Source organism: Mirounga angustirostris, unplaced genomic scaffold (assembly GCF_029215605.1).
Source record: "Mirounga angustirostris isolate CCGP_5_RB_7025 unplaced genomic scaffold, mMirAng1.0.hap1 SCAF_6, whole genome shotgun sequence".
Taxonomy (NCBI): Eukaryota; Metazoa; Chordata; class Mammalia; order Carnivora; family Phocidae; genus Mirounga; species Mirounga angustirostris.
The window spans coordinates 264,707-281,414 of record NW_026991714.1 but is presented as its reverse complement, the minus strand read 5'-3'; positions in this window follow the sequence as shown (position 1 = coordinate 281,414).

Genomic DNA, 16,708 nt, shown 5'->3' with positions numbered 1-16,708 from the left:
GAAGAACACATACAAACGGCCGACAGACACATGAAAAAGTGCTCCACGTGAGGCTCGGCATCAGGGAAATGCAAATCAAACCCACCATGAGATCCCACCTCAAACCAGTCAGAATGGCTAAAGCTAACAAGTCAGGAAACGACAGGTATTGGGGATGCGGAGAAGGTTTGGGGCTGTTCTTAACCCCTGGGTCCCCTGCCACACGTCTGGTCGAAACCGGCCCGTCCCTCCTGCAGAAGGCGCAGACGCGCCGCGGCAGGACCAGCCTTGCCGAGGTCTTGCCATCATTCTGCATTCTGCAGGGGCACAGAGGGAGGCAGGGTTCAGGGTCCTCCTCTAAACCCTGGGTTTTCCTTCCTCCAAGATCCTCCCTCCTTCGGTACCGTACAGGATAGCCATGGAGGGCCATTCTGGGGCTTTGGCTTCGGGGTGTGGTAGGGCTGGGTGAGGCGGGACAGCGGGGCCCTGGGTGCCACAGGCCGGCAGAGAGCGGAGGGGAGGAGGACGTGCTCTTCAACACCTGCATTCGAGGGGCACCGAGGGGTGGGGTGCTCCACAGCCTCTCTGCTCTCTCCACGAAGGATTCACAGCCACCACAGGCCCAGCGCCAGCCGCTGTCTCCTCTCAAAAATAGAAATCAAACGGGGGGGAGTGCTCCGCCGCCCACAGCGGGGCCAGGGCTGTGGATCTGGAAAGAGGGAGATGGCTGCTCGGTTGCTCAGAGAAGCAGCTCCCGTCAGCTCAGATGTTCAGGACGTTCGTGGTGTTGGGACAAAGGGGCAGGGAGCTCCCTTTGCCCACCTGCCCACTCAAGACTATGAGAAGTGCAGGCTGCCTGTCCCTGGGGCAGAGCTCAGCTTGGGCACAAGGAGACCGATATCAGACTAGGGGTTCTGGCCATGAGGTAGAGGTGCGCCCCTTGCCCTGCTCCCCGCCTAGGGGAGACCCCTAAAACTATACATCTTTGGGTAGGTTCATATTTGGATCAAGAGCATATCCTGGATGGGGTTATGAGGCAGGGATGACTCCCAGCTGAGCTTGGTTTAATCTGAGGCTCTTTAGTGTGTTGGGGAGAATGACATTTCCTGAGGAGGAGAGAGGAACAAAGAAACCACACGGTCTTCTCTCCCTCTGTGGTCAGGCCTGCACTTCCGTGGAGAGGAGCGGAGGGACCCGGGGTTCTTTCCAGACTCTAGGGTGACGGGACAGGTGAGGTATTCTCTGGTGGGCCAGTTGGTGCCATCGGCGGGGAGCCTGCTTGGAGGGCCCTAGGCTAAGGGACGCTGTCCCAGCCACAGTCAGGCCTCAGCGCCGGGCCTCAGGCACACCACTTGCCCCACCCATGCCTCTCCGGTGAACCCCCCTCACCTGCAGGATGAGTGCAGTCTTCTCTCCCTGGAGCCTGGCCTCAGCGGTCCCCAGCGCGGTCGGAGGCAGGCAGAGGCAGTGCCGAGGAGCACCCTTGGGACCCTGTCTGCAGAGCAGGCTGCCCAGATAGGGACCTGCCTGGGGCCTCCCTCCGGCTTAGCACACTCTCCGTGGGCAGAGGGCGCAGGCGGCAGCCACCTGGCTCTGGCCCGCTTCTGCCCCCTGTCCTCTGCCTGGGCGGGGCACGCTCTCTGCCCACCAGGCCGGCCCTGCTCTGCAGCTCTGGGAGGGGCGGCCGGCTCTGCCTCTCTGCTCTGCCTCTCTGCTCTGCGGCTCCCGGCCACACTATGCGGATGGTCTCCTAGCAGCTTTGCAGGTGCTGTGGGCAGCAGGGCCGTGAGGCCCGCGGGGACACCACAGCCCCAGGCAGCGGGGGGCTCCCATCCCGACTGCAGGAGCACCCAGCCTTGGACTCTGGACACAGTGCCGTCCGTCAAAGCCCAGCCCCTCCGCCTCCCTGAAGACTGACCTTCATGGGTCCTATGGGAGGGGCCTGCTGTGCCCCGGCCTGCCACCTTCTCACTGGACCCCACCTCACGCAAGGAGACAGCTGCTGGGACCCTGCCTGTAGCCACTGAATGCCTGGAGCTGGATCTCATACAGGGAGCAGGACGTGGGGAAGGCCGCAGGCCTTTCTGGGCTGTAAAGCTCAGTGCCTGGCGAAGGACACGGAGAAGGGGGCCAGGGGGCTGAAGAAGGGTCAGGGCCTCACCCAGGTCTGTGCAGAGGAAGGGGTGACACTGTGAGGCAGGAGCAGGAGTCCCTCGAAGCAAGCAGCTGGGGGAAGGGTTTGAGGCCGTGGATGGGCCCCCGGCTGGGGTGGCAGCCGCCCGGAGGCCTGCACACCAGTGCTACCGAGCACGTCGGTGGAGAAGCCTAGGGCGGCGGAAGCTGCAGAGGACATGGTATGAGCCGGTCTGCGGGGCTGGGGAGGCTGCCACTCACCGCGGCCCCTGGTGGAGGCGTCCCTGGAGGCGGAGTCCCGGCTGGCACCCTCCGCTGAGGAGGCCCGCACGTGGGTGGAGTCGGTTGTGGTGGGCTCCAGGCTGGAGGAGACATGCTCAAAGCTGCCTTCGCCCACGGCCTCGTGGAGCTCTGGGCCAGCTGTCTCTGAGGAGCAGAGCGGCTTGGCAGCTTAGCACCCCTCTTCCTCAACACAAACAGCCCGCACTCCACAGAGGGGGCATGAAGGCCCTCCTGGTGCCTGGCTGGGCCAGCCAGGTCTCCACCGAGAGCAGGGAAGGGGCTGCAGAAATTGGAGCTAGGATGAGAAGGGGCGCAGGGCATGAGGAGACACCAGGGAGCCACAGACCCAGAAGCCCAGCAAGGGCCCAGCCACGTCTGGGGATCGCGAGGAGTGGAAGGAACTTGCCCAGGGGTACCACCCATCAGGCGCAGGGGTGGCCAGGGATTCCTGGCTGCCCACCCACATCCCACCTCCCACAGGCCGGAGGTTCGGCACATAGCCAATGATGTCCCTGTTGGGGGGCAGGTGGTTCCCAGGACACTGGAATGACAGAGATGGAGAGGGCCATCCCCTGCAGCCCCCTTGGGGCAGGGGGTTGCCCTGGGTCCCCTGTCACAGCCAGGCGGGAGCCTGCGCTGTTCCCGGCCACGCATTGGTAGATGGCCTTGTCCTCCTCTGAGAGCCCCGCCAGCGTCAGTGTGCTAGGGAAAGACACGGCAGCCGGGGGCTCCTTGCTGCCAAGCCCCCCTGCCCCGGTTAGGTGGCCCTAAGGAGGGGACTTTCTCTCTCAGACACCGCAGACCTGCCCAGGAGCAGGACCCGCCCCCTGTGTGGTCTTACCTACAGCGGAGCGGCCTGGGGGTGCACTTGCCGGAGCTTTGTGGGGACTTTGGAGGGAGGTAGTGTGTCTGGTGTTTGGTGTAGGTGGGCACACATGCCTGGGGTGGGCTAAGGCACCCACTTTGGGCGGGGGTGGGACACAGGAACCTGGGGCACGTGTTGTCGTGGGCCAGCCGAGTGTTTTCCCCAGGACTCAGCACCTTCCCATCAGGGACACCCCGGGCCACGCAGGTGAACATGGCAGTGCTGCCTGGAGGCTTGAACAAGGACCGTGGCCACTGGACAAACCGGGGGTGGGGGGTGGCAGGGAGGCAGAGGGGAGGGCAGTGCTGGGCCAAGGGGTGGACGGCACCGTAAGGCCCTGCGTCTTGTCCCCTCCTGCCCTCCCTCTCCCCCACGCAGGTTCCCATGCGGGGAGAGGGAGCCCAGGGCCCTCCCCTCCCGGCCTCAGGACTCACCAGCAGGATGCTCTGTGCCATGCGCTGGACACAGGTGCCCGGCCGATTGGCAGCACAGACATAGATGCCCCAGTGCTGGACAGACCCTTCAGAAATCATGAGGTTCCCGGTGCCCAGGACTTGGATAAGCACCCCACCGATGGAGCGGCCATCTGCGGGGAGGCCGGGGGTCAGGGCTGGGAGAGGGCCAAGGGCTGAGGGCTCTGGGGGGGGCGGCTGCATACCCAGCAGCTTCGGGAGACGAGCGGCTGTGGGTGGCCAGGGTCAACGCACTCCAGCCACCGTCTGATGCGCCGCGCTCGTCAGGTCCTGAGGCCCGGACAGGATCTGAGGCTCCTGCAGCAGCCGTGGGGATCCCACTGTGAGGTGCAAACAGCAAGCAGGGAGCAAAGCAGAACTGGACCACTCTGTGCCCAGTCCACCCTGCTGCTCCCAGCCCTCGAGGGACCAGGCCTCAGAGCGCTGCTGGGCAGTTAGGCCTCGTTCCTGGTTCATGGATAGAGAAGACGGCTCGCCCAGGTGCTGTGCTGGGAAAACCAGCGCTGAGGTTCAACAGGTGGGGGGGAGAGGGACGGCTAAGCGCGCCTCCCCCCCCACCAGCCCCAGATGGCTCTCCCCGGGCTCCCTCAGGAAGCAAGCCAGGCCCTCCTGAGAACTCAGTGATGTCCCAACTGCTCAGGAGGGATGTAAACATGTTTGAAACTCACTGCCATTTGGGTTTAAACCATGTCTTTATACCACCCTCTGCCATTTTATTAGGTGATTCAGCAAATCAGTGGGGGCTGCCGTGAGCCCCGTCCTCACCCTGGAACATGGCTATGAACTTGCAGAAAATGCACCTTTGTTTTCCCTCACCTGGTCACCCCATTCCTATTTTGTACTTTGTAATTTATGCAACTTGTAACATATCTTAAACCCTTTCATAAATGTCCTTTCTTAAGAAAGTCTCATACAGGGCGCCTGGGTGGCTCAGTTGGTTAAGCGACTGCCTTCGGCTCAGGTCATGATCCTGGAGTCCCGGGATCGAGTCCCGCATCGGGCTCTCTGCTCGGCAGGGAGTCTGCTTCTCCCTCTGACCCTCCTCCCTCTCATGCTCTCTATCTCTCATTCTCTCTCTCGCAAATAAATAAAAAATTAAAAAGAAAAGAAAAGAAAGTCTCATACATGGGGCGCCTGTGTGGCTCAGTTGTTAAGCGTCTGCCTTCGGCTCAGGTCAAGATCCCAGCGTCCTGGGATCGAGCCCGGCATCGGGCTCCCTGCTCCGCGGAAAGCCTGCTTCTTCCTCTCCCGCTCCCCCTGCTTGTGTTCCCTCTCTCGCTGTGTCTCTCTGTCAAATAAATAAAATCTTTAAAAAAAAAGAAAGTCTCATACAAAATTTTGTCTCTCTAAAGTGAAAGTTGAGTCTCAAGAACTGGTATAAAGTCTTACACACCTTTAAATACTCCTTGAGACCTAGAATAGTTTTCCCTTTCTTCCTCCCTCTCTTTCCCTCCCTCCTTCCCTCCTTTCTTTCCTTCATCCATCTATCCCACAACTAGATATCGAGGACCTATTCCAGGCCAGGCACCCCTCAAATTGCCTCTCACGATCTCTCGTTCAGGCGAGACCATCCAATGTCCTGGCCTTGGCCACGGAGGCTGTGCTCCTTCTGGTCGCGCTGTTCGTGGAGGCAGAGCCCGGACCCCAGGAGACAGTGCAGCCCCCACCTGAGCCCTTGCACCTGCCAAGACTTGTGCTGTGACCCCCGCCCACATCTAATCCTCATTGCAGACTGTGAGGCAAGTGCTTTTATTTCTCCAAGCTTACAGAGGAGAGAAAACCAGCGTCAGAGAGGGAAAGTAACTTGTCCGATGGCAGAGGGACTAGCCGGAAAGGGGCTGAGACTGGGTCCTGGAAGGGTCCACAGTGGGCAGCACACCCTCCCGCCGCTCTGAGCTGGAAGTTTGGGAAGCCCCTCCCCCTGCTGCCTCTCAAGTGCAAGGCCTGCCCCAGGGGAGTGTGTGAGCAGCAAGGAATGGTCTGGGGCCTCGGTCCTCAGCTCCTGCCCCCGGGGAAGGGTCCACACTGACTCCAGCTCCTTTCCTGGCCTTTCCCAACAGGTGCCTCCTCCTGCTGACGTCCTGGAAGCTTCCTGCCTCTGCCCCGACGGCCGGCACTGGCCTGGAGCACCGAGCATCTGGAGGCATGGGACCCTGCCCTGCCCTCCTGCCCCAGATGCTTGACCAGCAGGAAATGGGAGGCGGGAAGGACCCCCCCACACACACCGCCGGGCCTTCCCTCTGCCCTTGCCCACCCCGTGCTTTCAGTTTCTAAATAGCTCTGGGTCAGAGCCCTGCCCCTCTCAGTCTTCCACTTAAAAATTACATATCCTTCGGTGACATGTCAGCGGTGTTTTGGACGTGGACGCAGACGCGCCCGGTGCCGCCCCAGGGCCGTCGTTAGTTGTACTGTGGGGCCCCCTCGTGGACAAATCGGGAGGCCCTCCGCCACGGGCACCAGGGCTGACCTGGCTTCAGGCTGTGGGATCCGAATGGCCTCAGGCTTGTCCTCTGGGCTCTGCTTCAGCCCTCACAGCCCCTCGGCCTGCATTTGGGGTCACCCTGGGTGTTTCGTCTTCACCCCAAGGAGCACACACACTTCCGTGTAAGTGCAGAAGCGCCTCCAACCCTGCACTCCCAGCTGAGACAGAGGCTGACTCCAAATCCCCCACTCCAAACCCATCCAGGGCTCCCACAGTCCTCTGGGTCAAGTCCAAACCCTTTGCCATGATGGGCCTTGCCTACATCATGTCTTTGTTACCCTGAACTCTGCGTGCTCTGCGGTCCGGCCACTGCCCACATCACCCGCCCTTCTGCACCAGGAAATGCAGGGACTGCCGCCCTTCCTACCTCCCTGACCACGGCGTCTCTCTGCTCCCCCTCCAACACTCAGGCTCGGAGAGCTCACCCCTGAAGCCACTGCCCATCCCTTGCCAGAGCCCAAGGCTGAGTTCAAGCCCTGCCCTGGGAGGTTGGAAGCTCTGGAAGCCCACGACGGACCAAACCCGTATCATCTGCTTACTGCTCTGCTCCCAACCCCAGCACAGCCTATGGGAGCAGCTCAGAACGTCTCTGCTCCAAACTCTACCTGCACCGCCAGCCACACCCACTGCCAGCACCCAGCCCCTCCTCTCCACCCAGTGCACACTCTGACCCCTGGCCCTTGCGTACAGCTCGGCCTCAGCTGGGCATCTTGGCTGCGGCGGGCCACACACGCCCAGAAATGGAGGGTTCTGGCACCCCCCGGATCAGGCACTAGAAGCCGGTGACTCCACTCCACTCCACCTCAATGGATTCTGGATGTGGGCAGAAGTGGGACAGACCTAGGGCAGGGGGACCACGCACAGAACCAGCCCTGGGCTCTGCCCCAGCAACTATATTCCAGAGCCCCAGCTCCTGCTGACCTCTCCACTCTTCACCCCTGCAGTCTCCTGTCTGTGATTTTCGTGAGCCGTGAGCACTTTGCCTTTCTCCATAAAAAACATTTAAAATTTGGGGGGGGGCGGGCACCTGGGTGGCTCAGTCATTAAGCGTCTGCCTTAGGCTCAGGTCATGATCCCAGGGCCCTGGGATCGAGCCCCGCACCGGGCTCCCTCCTCCATGGGAAGCCTGCTTCTCCCTCTCCCACTCCCCCTGCTTGTGTTCCCTCTCTCGCTGTGTCTCTTTCTGTCATAAATAAATAAAATCTTTTTTTTTAAGTATTTAAAAAAATAAAATAAAATTGGGGGTGACTCGGTGACTCAATTGGTTAAGTGTCCCACTCTTGGTTTCAGCTCAGGTCACGATCTCAGGGTGAGCTCTGTGCTCAGTGGGGAGTCTGCTGGAGATTCTCTCTTCCTCTCTCTCTCTCTGCCCCTCCCCCCACTCATGCACACATGCACTCTCTCTCTCTCTCTAAAATAAATAAATAAATCTTTTTTTTTTTAAGATTTTATTTATTTATTTGAGACAGAGAGAATGAGAGACAGAGAGCATGAGAGGGAGGAGGGTCAGAGGGAGAAGCAGACTCCCCGCTGAGCAGGGAGCCCGATGCGGGACTCGATCCCGGGACTCCAGGATCATGACCTGAGCCGAAGGCAGTCGCTTAACCAACTGAGCCACCCAGGCGCCTTAAATAAATAAATCTTAAAAAAAAAATTTTAAATTGTTTTTTATAGGAGTGCCTGGCTGGCTCAGTCTGTAGAGCCTATGACTCTTATTTCAGGGTTGTGAGTTCAAGCCCTATGCTGGGAGGAAAGCTTACTTAAAAAAAAAAAAAAAAATATATATATATATATATACACACACACATATACATAATTATATTTTATAATTGCAATGGCATAAAAACAAATATAATCCATGTTTATATATTCAATATTATATTCATCATTATTATATATTCATTATTACGTTCATTTTTTTCTTCTGGTTTTAAAGATACTTAGAATAAAACATTTTGCTGGGCCCCCGCAAGTACTCTGGGCCCTAGGCACTGGGCATACTGGATCTAACAGCTAAGTCGGTGCTGCCTGGACCCACTCTGGGCAACTCTGTGCCCCTTGGATGCCCCTGCACTGTCCCATCACTTACTTGCCTGCGGTACCCGGGCCCGGCGGCTCCCCAGCCGCCCATGATGGTTCTGGGCCATGCAGGGGTACCCGTGGGCTCGGGAAGGGGGACTCCAACATGGGGGCAGGACGGCCAGAAGCAGGGAGCACTCTGGCATCAGGACGGCACTGGACCAGCCCATCCCGCTGCCGGGAAATGGACAGGGGCGACTCACCCTCCCTGGCAGGGCAGCAGGTTGCTCCCGCACGAAGGCCAGCTCCAAGCCTGCAGTGCGGCCTGAGGGGACCGCGGGAGAGGCCTGGGCATGGTGGCCTCCTGGGGCCCACTGCCTCCTCTTAGTTTTGACTGCCTCCCAGCCTTGCAGCCTCCCCCCAAGGCCTTCCTCACCCAGCCCTGCATCTCTGTCCCAGAGCCTTCCTGTGGCTCCTGCCCCTTGGTGGGGAGCGGGAGCGGGCAGACTTCTCACTCAGACGTCAGGGAGACAGACATGGTCCAAATCACTTACCAGCTGTGTGTCCTTCAATAAAACGGGGACTGATATGTGATAGAAACAGCTTCTCCTCATGCCTGGGAGGGTTACTTGAGGTGAGGCTGGGGACAGAGTGTGGCCTGGTGAGCAGTGAGTGTTTGCTCAGGGCCTCCCCTCCTTCGGGTCTCCCTCACTCCCTTGCTTCCTCGCACCTAGAGAAGATGCCCCTCTGCAGCACCCACCTCTTTGCCTCTGACTTCACCCTCTGGCAGGGCCCACAGAGCAAAAAATGACCAGTGCAGAAGACCTGGGTACAAGTCAGTAACCAGCCATCTTGCCTTGGGCTGGCATCCCTCACCTCCGAGATTGCCCACCTAGGAAGGAGGACACCTGCCTTCAGAGTCAGTGAGGAGCATGGGAGGACCATGGACTTCAAGTGCCAAGCAACCACCTCTTCGTCTCCTCCTTCCCCTTCTCCTATCATCTATCTATCTATCTATCATCATCTATCTATCTATCTATCATCTATCTATATCTTTCTATCTATATCTATCTATCATCTATCTATATCTATCATCTATCTATATCTATCTATCATCTATCTATCTATATCTATCTATCTATATCATCTATCTATCTATCTATCTATCTATCTATCTATCTATCTATCTATCATCTATCTATATCTATCTATCATCTGTCTATCATCTATCATCTGCTAAGTAAGCTCTATCCCCAGCATGGGGCTTGAACTCACGACCCTCAGACCAAGAGCTGCTGCTATGCGATGGAGCCGACCAGGTGCCTCTCCCCTTCTTCTTAAGACTTGTTTGACTGGGCGCCTGGGTGGCTCAGTTGGTTAAGCAACTGCCTTCGGCTCAGGTCATGATCCTGGAGTCCCTGGATCGAGTCCCTGGATCGAGTCCCTGGATCAAGTCCCTGGATCGAGTCCCTGGATCGAGTCCCTGGATCGAGTCCCTGGATCGAGTCCCTGGATCGAGTCCCGCATCGGGCTCCCTGCTCGGCAGGGAGTCTGCTTCTCCCTCTGACCCTCCCCCTTCTCATGTGCTCTCTCTCATTCTCTCTCTCAAATAAATAAATAAAATCTTTAAAAAAAAAAAAAAGACTTGTTTGACTGAGGGGCACCTGGGTGGCTCAGTCAGTTAAGCATCTGCCTTCTGCTCAGTTCATGATCCTGGGGTCCTGGGATCAAGCCCTGTGTCAGCGGGGAGCCTCCCTCTCCCTCTGCCTGCCGATCTCCCTGCTTGTGCTCTCTCTCTCTCTGTGTCAAATAAATAAATAAAATCTTAAAAAAAATAATTGTTTGACTGAGATATAATTATATACCATGAAGTTCACCTGCGTTAGCGGCACAGTTCAAAATGTCACTATTTTTACAGAGACTCATGACTACCACTGTAATCTTTTTAGAATATTTTCATCAGGGGCGCCTGGGTGGCTCAGTCGTTGAGCGTCTGCCTTTAGCTCGGGTCGTGATCCCGGGGTCCTGGGATCGAGCCCCTCATCGGGCTCCCTGCTCGGCGGGAAGCCTGCTTCTCCCTCTGCCTGCCGCTCCCCCTGATTGTGCTCTTTCTCTCTCTGTATCAAATAAATAAAAATAAAATCTTTTTTTAAAAAAAGAGACGTCCCAAAAGAGATGTACCCATTAACATTCCCTCCCCATCTGCACCCCTTGCCCCAGGCAACCACTAATCTACTTCCTGTGGTCTTTTATGTCTGGCTTTTCTCACTGCTCCTCTACCTACGACTGTAATAGCCCTTCCTGGCTGAAGAGTCCATCATATGCGGACACTGCAGCTTGTTTATCCGCTCACCACATGCACACTTGGGGTGTTCCCACTTTTTGGCTATTATGACTAATGGTGCTGTGAACATTAGTGTGTAAGTTTTTGCATGAAGATATGCTTTCCACGCTCTTAGGCATATACCTAGGGATGGAATTTCTGGGTCATAAACTCTGCATTTTGAGGAACTGCTAAACCATTTTCCAAAGTGGCTGCGGCATTTTACATTTTTTTTTTTTTAAAGATTTTATTTATTTATTTGACAGAGAGAGACACAGCGAGAGAGGGAACGCAAGCAGGGGGAGTTGGTGGTGCGGGGAGAAGCAAGCTTCTCGAGGAGCAGGGAGCCCGATGCGGGGCTCGATCCCAAGACCCTGGGATCATGATCTGAGCCGAAGGCAGACGCTTAACCATCTAAGCCACTCAGGCGTCCCACCATTTTACATTCTAAGCACTTCTTTTTATACCCCTTAAGATAAGACCTAACTTTTTTTTTTTTTTAAGATTTTATTTGAGAGGGGCTCCTGGGTGGCTCAGTCGTTAGGTGTCTGCCTTCGGCTCGGGTCGTGATCTCAGGGTCCTGGGGTTGAGCCCCGCATCGGGCTCCCTGCTCAGCGGGAGGCCTGCTTCTCCCTCTCCCACTCCCCCTGCTTGTGTTCCCTCTCTCGCTGTCTCTCTCTCTCTGTCAAATAAATAAATAAAAATCTTAAAAAAAAAAAAGATTTTATTTGAGAGACAGAAAGTACGAGTGGGGAGCAGGGGAGGGTCAGAGGCAGAGGAAGAAGCAGGATCCCTGCTGAGCAAGGAGCCCTATGCGGGACTCATCCCAGGACCCCGGGATCATGACTTGAGCTGAAGTCAGATGCTTAACCACTGAGCCACCCAGGCGCCCCAAGAGTTAACTTTTTATTGGTCCCAGCCCCTTTGAGAATTTGATGAGACCTTCCTCCAACCCCCGCCCCACCAAGGAGATGTGCTCACATCCCACCCGCGTTTGCATTTGCCCCGGGTTGGGAGGTGCTGTCTCAGGGATAGAGTCCCAACACCCTCCACGTTTAGGAAATGTTGACAGGATTGATTGGCCAGAGCTGCCCCTATTTTCCTCCCTCCCCAACAGTTAACAACTGGCCCAACCCTGGAAAAACTTCCCTGGAATGTCTCTGCAGGAGGTGAAACCCTCTGAGGAGGCCTCCAGGGCATTGGCACCTTGTCTCCTCTTCTCTCCTCTCAGCCAGGACCTCTGTCTCTCCCCACACCCCTTTTCCTGCCCTTCTTTCTCTGCCTCCCCATCTGTGGCAGGCACAGGAATGAGCCCTGAAGAGATCCATGTCCTAATCCCTGGAACTAATGAATATGTTAGGTGACATGGCAAGGGGGAATTCAGGTTGCAAATGAAATAAAGGTGACTCATCACCTGACCTTAAAGTAAGGAGATGATCACATTATCCTGGTTCTTCAGGTGGGCACAAGGTAATTGTAAGGGTCCTTAAACATGGAAGAGGCTGGTGGCAGTCAGGGAAAATGGTCAGAGCGGTGTGATTCGAGAAGGACCTAAGGTGGCTGACTTTGCAGAGGAAAGTGGGGAGGGAGCCAGCGCATGCGGGTGACCTCTAGAAGCTGGAGAAGACTAGGAATAGATTGACCCCTGAGCATCCGGAAGGGAACACAGCCCTGCTGACACCCTGATCTTAGCCCTGGGAAACCTGTGTCTGACGTCCAGGCTGCAGGACAATACCCTGCCCTGTTCCAAGCCATTTGTTACAGCAGCAAACAGAACTCAGCAGGATTGCTGTCTATTCTGATTCATTTCACATCTGGTTTGGTTTTTCCTCTCCGCCACCAGCGTGTGAGCTCCATGAGGTCAGGGACTCTGTGTGTTGCTGCCATAAGCCCAAAGCCTGGAGCACAGGATGTCTGATAAGGGGAAGATGGAAGGAGAGCCAACCAGCCTTGAAAACTCAATCCCAGGGGCGCCTGGGTGGCTCAGTCGTTAAGCGTCTGCCTTCGGCTCAGGTCATGATCCCAGGGTCCTGGGGTCGAGCCCCACGTCGGGCTCCCTGCTTGGAGGGAAGTCTGCTTCTCCCTCTCCCACTCCCCCTGCTTGTGTTCCCTCTCTCACTGTGTCTCTCTCTGTCAAATAAATAAAATCTTTAAAAAAAAAGAAAGAAAACTCAATCCAGAACTTTCCTTTTTTGGACTGCAACGCCACTCCCCAGTGCGGACTGAAGTGGAAAGCTGCCTTCTTACAGTTTTGCACAAACCGCACCCCCCCTCCGTCCCCACCCCGCCCCCAGTGCAGCCTGACCCTGTGGGCTGACACTTGTCTCTCAGGAAGAGTCCCTCTCCCTCTGGGCTCTCCACACCCTCAGGGTAATGTCCCAACTCTGCGAAGTTCCTTCCAAGGGTCTGCAGGACCCAGTCGCAGGCACTCCCACCTCCCTGGGCCTCACTAATCAGTCACTGGGGCTTCGCAGGGTCTGTTCCCATCTGTTGGGTGCATCTTACCTTGTCTTCCCTCTTGCTTTGCTGAAGCATTTCTTTTTTTTTAAAGATTTTATTTATTTGACAGAGAGAGATACAGCGAGAGAGGGAACACAGCAGGGGAGTGGGAGAGGGAGAAACAGGCTTCCCGCGGAGCAGGGAGCCCGATGCAGGGCTCAATCCCAGGACCTGGAATCATGACCTGAGCCGAAGGCAGACGCTTAACGACTGAGCCACCCAGGCACCCCTTTGCTGAAGCATTTCTAAATCAATTTCAGACATCATCTTATTCCACACCTGTATACTTACATGTATCTTTTTAAAAATACAAACTTTTTATTTTTTTAATTTTTTTTTAAAGATTTTTATTTATTTATTCATGAGAGACAGAGAGAGAGAGAGAGGCAGAGGGAGAAGCAGGCTCCCAAGGAGCAGAGAGCCTGATGCGGGATTCGATCCCAGGACTCTGGGATCATGACCTGAGCCGAAGGCAGACGCTCAACCATCTGAGCCACCCAGGCGCCCTATTTTTTTAATTTTTAATTTTTTTAAAAAGATTTTATTTATTTGACAGAGAGAGACACAGCAAGAGAGGGAACACAAGCAGGGGGAGTGGGAGAGGGAGAAGCAGGCTTCCCGCTGAGCAGGGAGCCCGATGAGGGGCTCAATCCCAGGACCCTGGGATCATGACCTGAGCCAAAGGCAGACACTTAACAACTGAGCCACCCAGATGCCCCAATACAAACTTTTTAAAATAATCACTATGTCACTATCACATCTAATGAAGGTAGCAACTTTTTTTTTTAACTTTATTTTTTTTCTAAAGCAAACTCTACTCAAATGTGGGGCTTGAACTCACAATTCCGAGATCAAGAGTTGCATGCTTGGGTTAGAGACATTCATTCCCTCTGTTTTTCTTTTTCTTTTTTTTTTTTTAAGATTTTATTTATTTATTTGACAGAGAGAGACACAGCGAGAGAGGGAACACAAGCAGGGGGAACGGGAGAGGGAGAAGCAGGCCTCCCGCGGAGCAGAGAGCCCGATGCGGGGCTAGATCCCAGGACCCTGGGATCATGACCTGAGTTTAAGGCAGACGCTTAATGACTGAGCCACCCAGGCGCCCCTCCCTCTGTTTTTCATGGTAGGAAAAACACTGCAGAAACCAGAGCCCTTTAGGCCCAATGCGTCATACTCCTATAAGAAGAAACTGCCAGGGCACCTGGGTGGCTCAGTCGTTAAGCGTCTGCCTTCAGCTTAGGTCATGATCCCAGGGTCCTGGGATCGAGCCCCGCATCGGGCTCCCTGCTTAGCAGGGAGTCTGCTTCTCCCTCTGCCTCTGCCCCCCACTTGTGCTCTCTCTCTCTCAAAATAAATAAATAAAATCCATATATTAAAAAAGGCCACCTAATCTGACTGTATTAATATGAAATGTTCAGAATAGGCAAATCCATAGACACAGAAAGGAGATTAGTGATTGCCAGGGACTGCAATGGGGGGAATAGAGCGAGACTGCTAATGGGTAGGGATTTCTTCTGGGAGTGATGAAAATGTTCTAAATTAGATAATGGCTCCGCTGCCCACTTTATGGGCATAGTAAAAAACCCTGCACCTTACACTTCAAAAAGGTGCATTTTATGCTATGTGAATTATATCTTAATTTAAAAATGTTTCTCATAGACTTTTAACCATAGAGAACACACTTGTGGTCACCAGAGGTGGTGGGGACAGGTGATGGGGAGGAAGGAGGGCAACTGTGGTGATGAGCTCCTGGTGATGTATGCAAGTACTGAATCACTATACTGTGCACTTGAAACTATTAGAACACTCATGTATGTTTTTGTTGGTTTTTTTTTTTTTAAAGATTTTATCCATTTATTTGACAGAGAGAGACACAGCGAGAGAGGGAACACAAGCAGGAGGAGTGGGAGAGGGAGAAGCAGGCTTCCCGCTGAGCGGGGAGCCCGATGCGGGGCTCGATCTCAGGACTCTGGGATCATGACCCAAGCAGAAGGCAGACGCTTAACGACTGAGCCACCAGGTGCCCCAACACTCATGTATGTTAACAGGAATGAAAACAGTTTAAAAAATGCAGCAGATAACAAAGACAATTTGCAAAAAAACCCAAAAACTTTTAAAAAGATTTTACGTATTTGAGAGAGAGAACACACACGTGAGGGGGAGGACAAGCAGACCTGGCACTGAGCACGGAGCCCCACGGGAGGCTCCATCCCGTGACCCTGAGATCAGGACCTGAGCCAAAGCCAAGAGTCAGAGGCCCAACCCACTGAGCCACCCAGGCGCCCCCCAAGTCAACATTTCTCCCCGCTTTTGTCCCTAGAGGCCCAAAGAAGAGAACTGCGGATACGTCGCCCCCACCGCCCTCTGCTCCCGGAGTTTCATAGAGAGCCTAAGGCGCCCCTGCACCAATGCGCAGGCGCCGTTCTTGGTCGGAAGGCGCCCGCGGCTCGCCCCGCCCACGCCAGAGGACTCCTCCCACTTGTCAGGCCTGCTCCACCTCCCTCGAGCCCGGGCACGTGCCTGGCGGCCCGCCGTGGGCGCCAGTTCGCGCTTGCGCCGAGACGCGAGCGCGCCCAGGCAGCCTGCAGGCCCGGGGCGCCCGGAAGTGGCCGCGCCGCCGCGCTTCCGGCCTTTCCCGAGCGGGCCGTGGGAGGGGCCCCGGGCCGGGAGCCCAGCGCCGAGCGCGGGCGGTGACCCGACGCGTCCCGCGGCACAGGCTGGTCCTGGGCCGTGCGGGCCGTGCGGTCTTCCACGACGGCCCGCCTTGGCTCGGTGCAGGAAGGCGGCCGCAGACCTCGGAATCCCACGTGGTCGTCTCACGTCATGAACTCTCCTTTCATCTCTTCAGTCGCGTAAAATGCAAAATCCATGCTTGGCCCCCTGGCTGTGCAGCCCCCGGCACCCGCGCCCACAGGCGGGGCGCGGCCGCGGGCGGGCTGGGGCTCCGTGTCCACCGCCCTCCGCTCCAGCCGCCCGGAGAGGGAAGCGCTAGAGGCTCAGCCTGGTTCCCCTTTGCAAGCTGTCTCAGCATCCCGTTCCCGTTTATTTCAGTGGATTTTTTTTTAAAGAACCTAATTCTTCCAAGATTTAGTATTTTTAATTGTAGTAAGTGGACAACTTAATTCTTTTGGATTTAAAGCATGCCTTTTTGCAGCTGTCCGTTTCTACTGCTGATCACATCTGCAGAGGCTGCATCTTGAAGACATGCTGGTCCCCGTCACCTGCCTGAGCCTGGGGACGGAATGCTCTCCTCCGGCTGTCTTTGCAAAGTGTTGGCTCAAGGGCGTGCACCAGCCAGGTACCACTGACGCTATGCTTGGTATTTGTGGGTCTGAAGAGTGAGGCCTGGGGACAGGATTTAGGCCAGCCACTGTTCACTGGAAATACGTGACTCATACGTAATTTAAAATTTGCTAGTAGCCACATTTACAAAAGTAAAAATAAACAAGTTTAATTTTATTTTTTTTTAAGATTTTATTTATTTGCGAGAGAGAATGAGAGACAGAGAACATGAGAGGGAGGAGGGTCAGAGGGAGAAGCAGACTCCCCGCCGAGCAGGGAGCCCGATGCGGGACTCGATCCCGGGACTCCAGGATCATGACCTGAGCCGAAGGCAGTCGCTTAACCGACTGAGCCACCCAGGCGCCCAACAA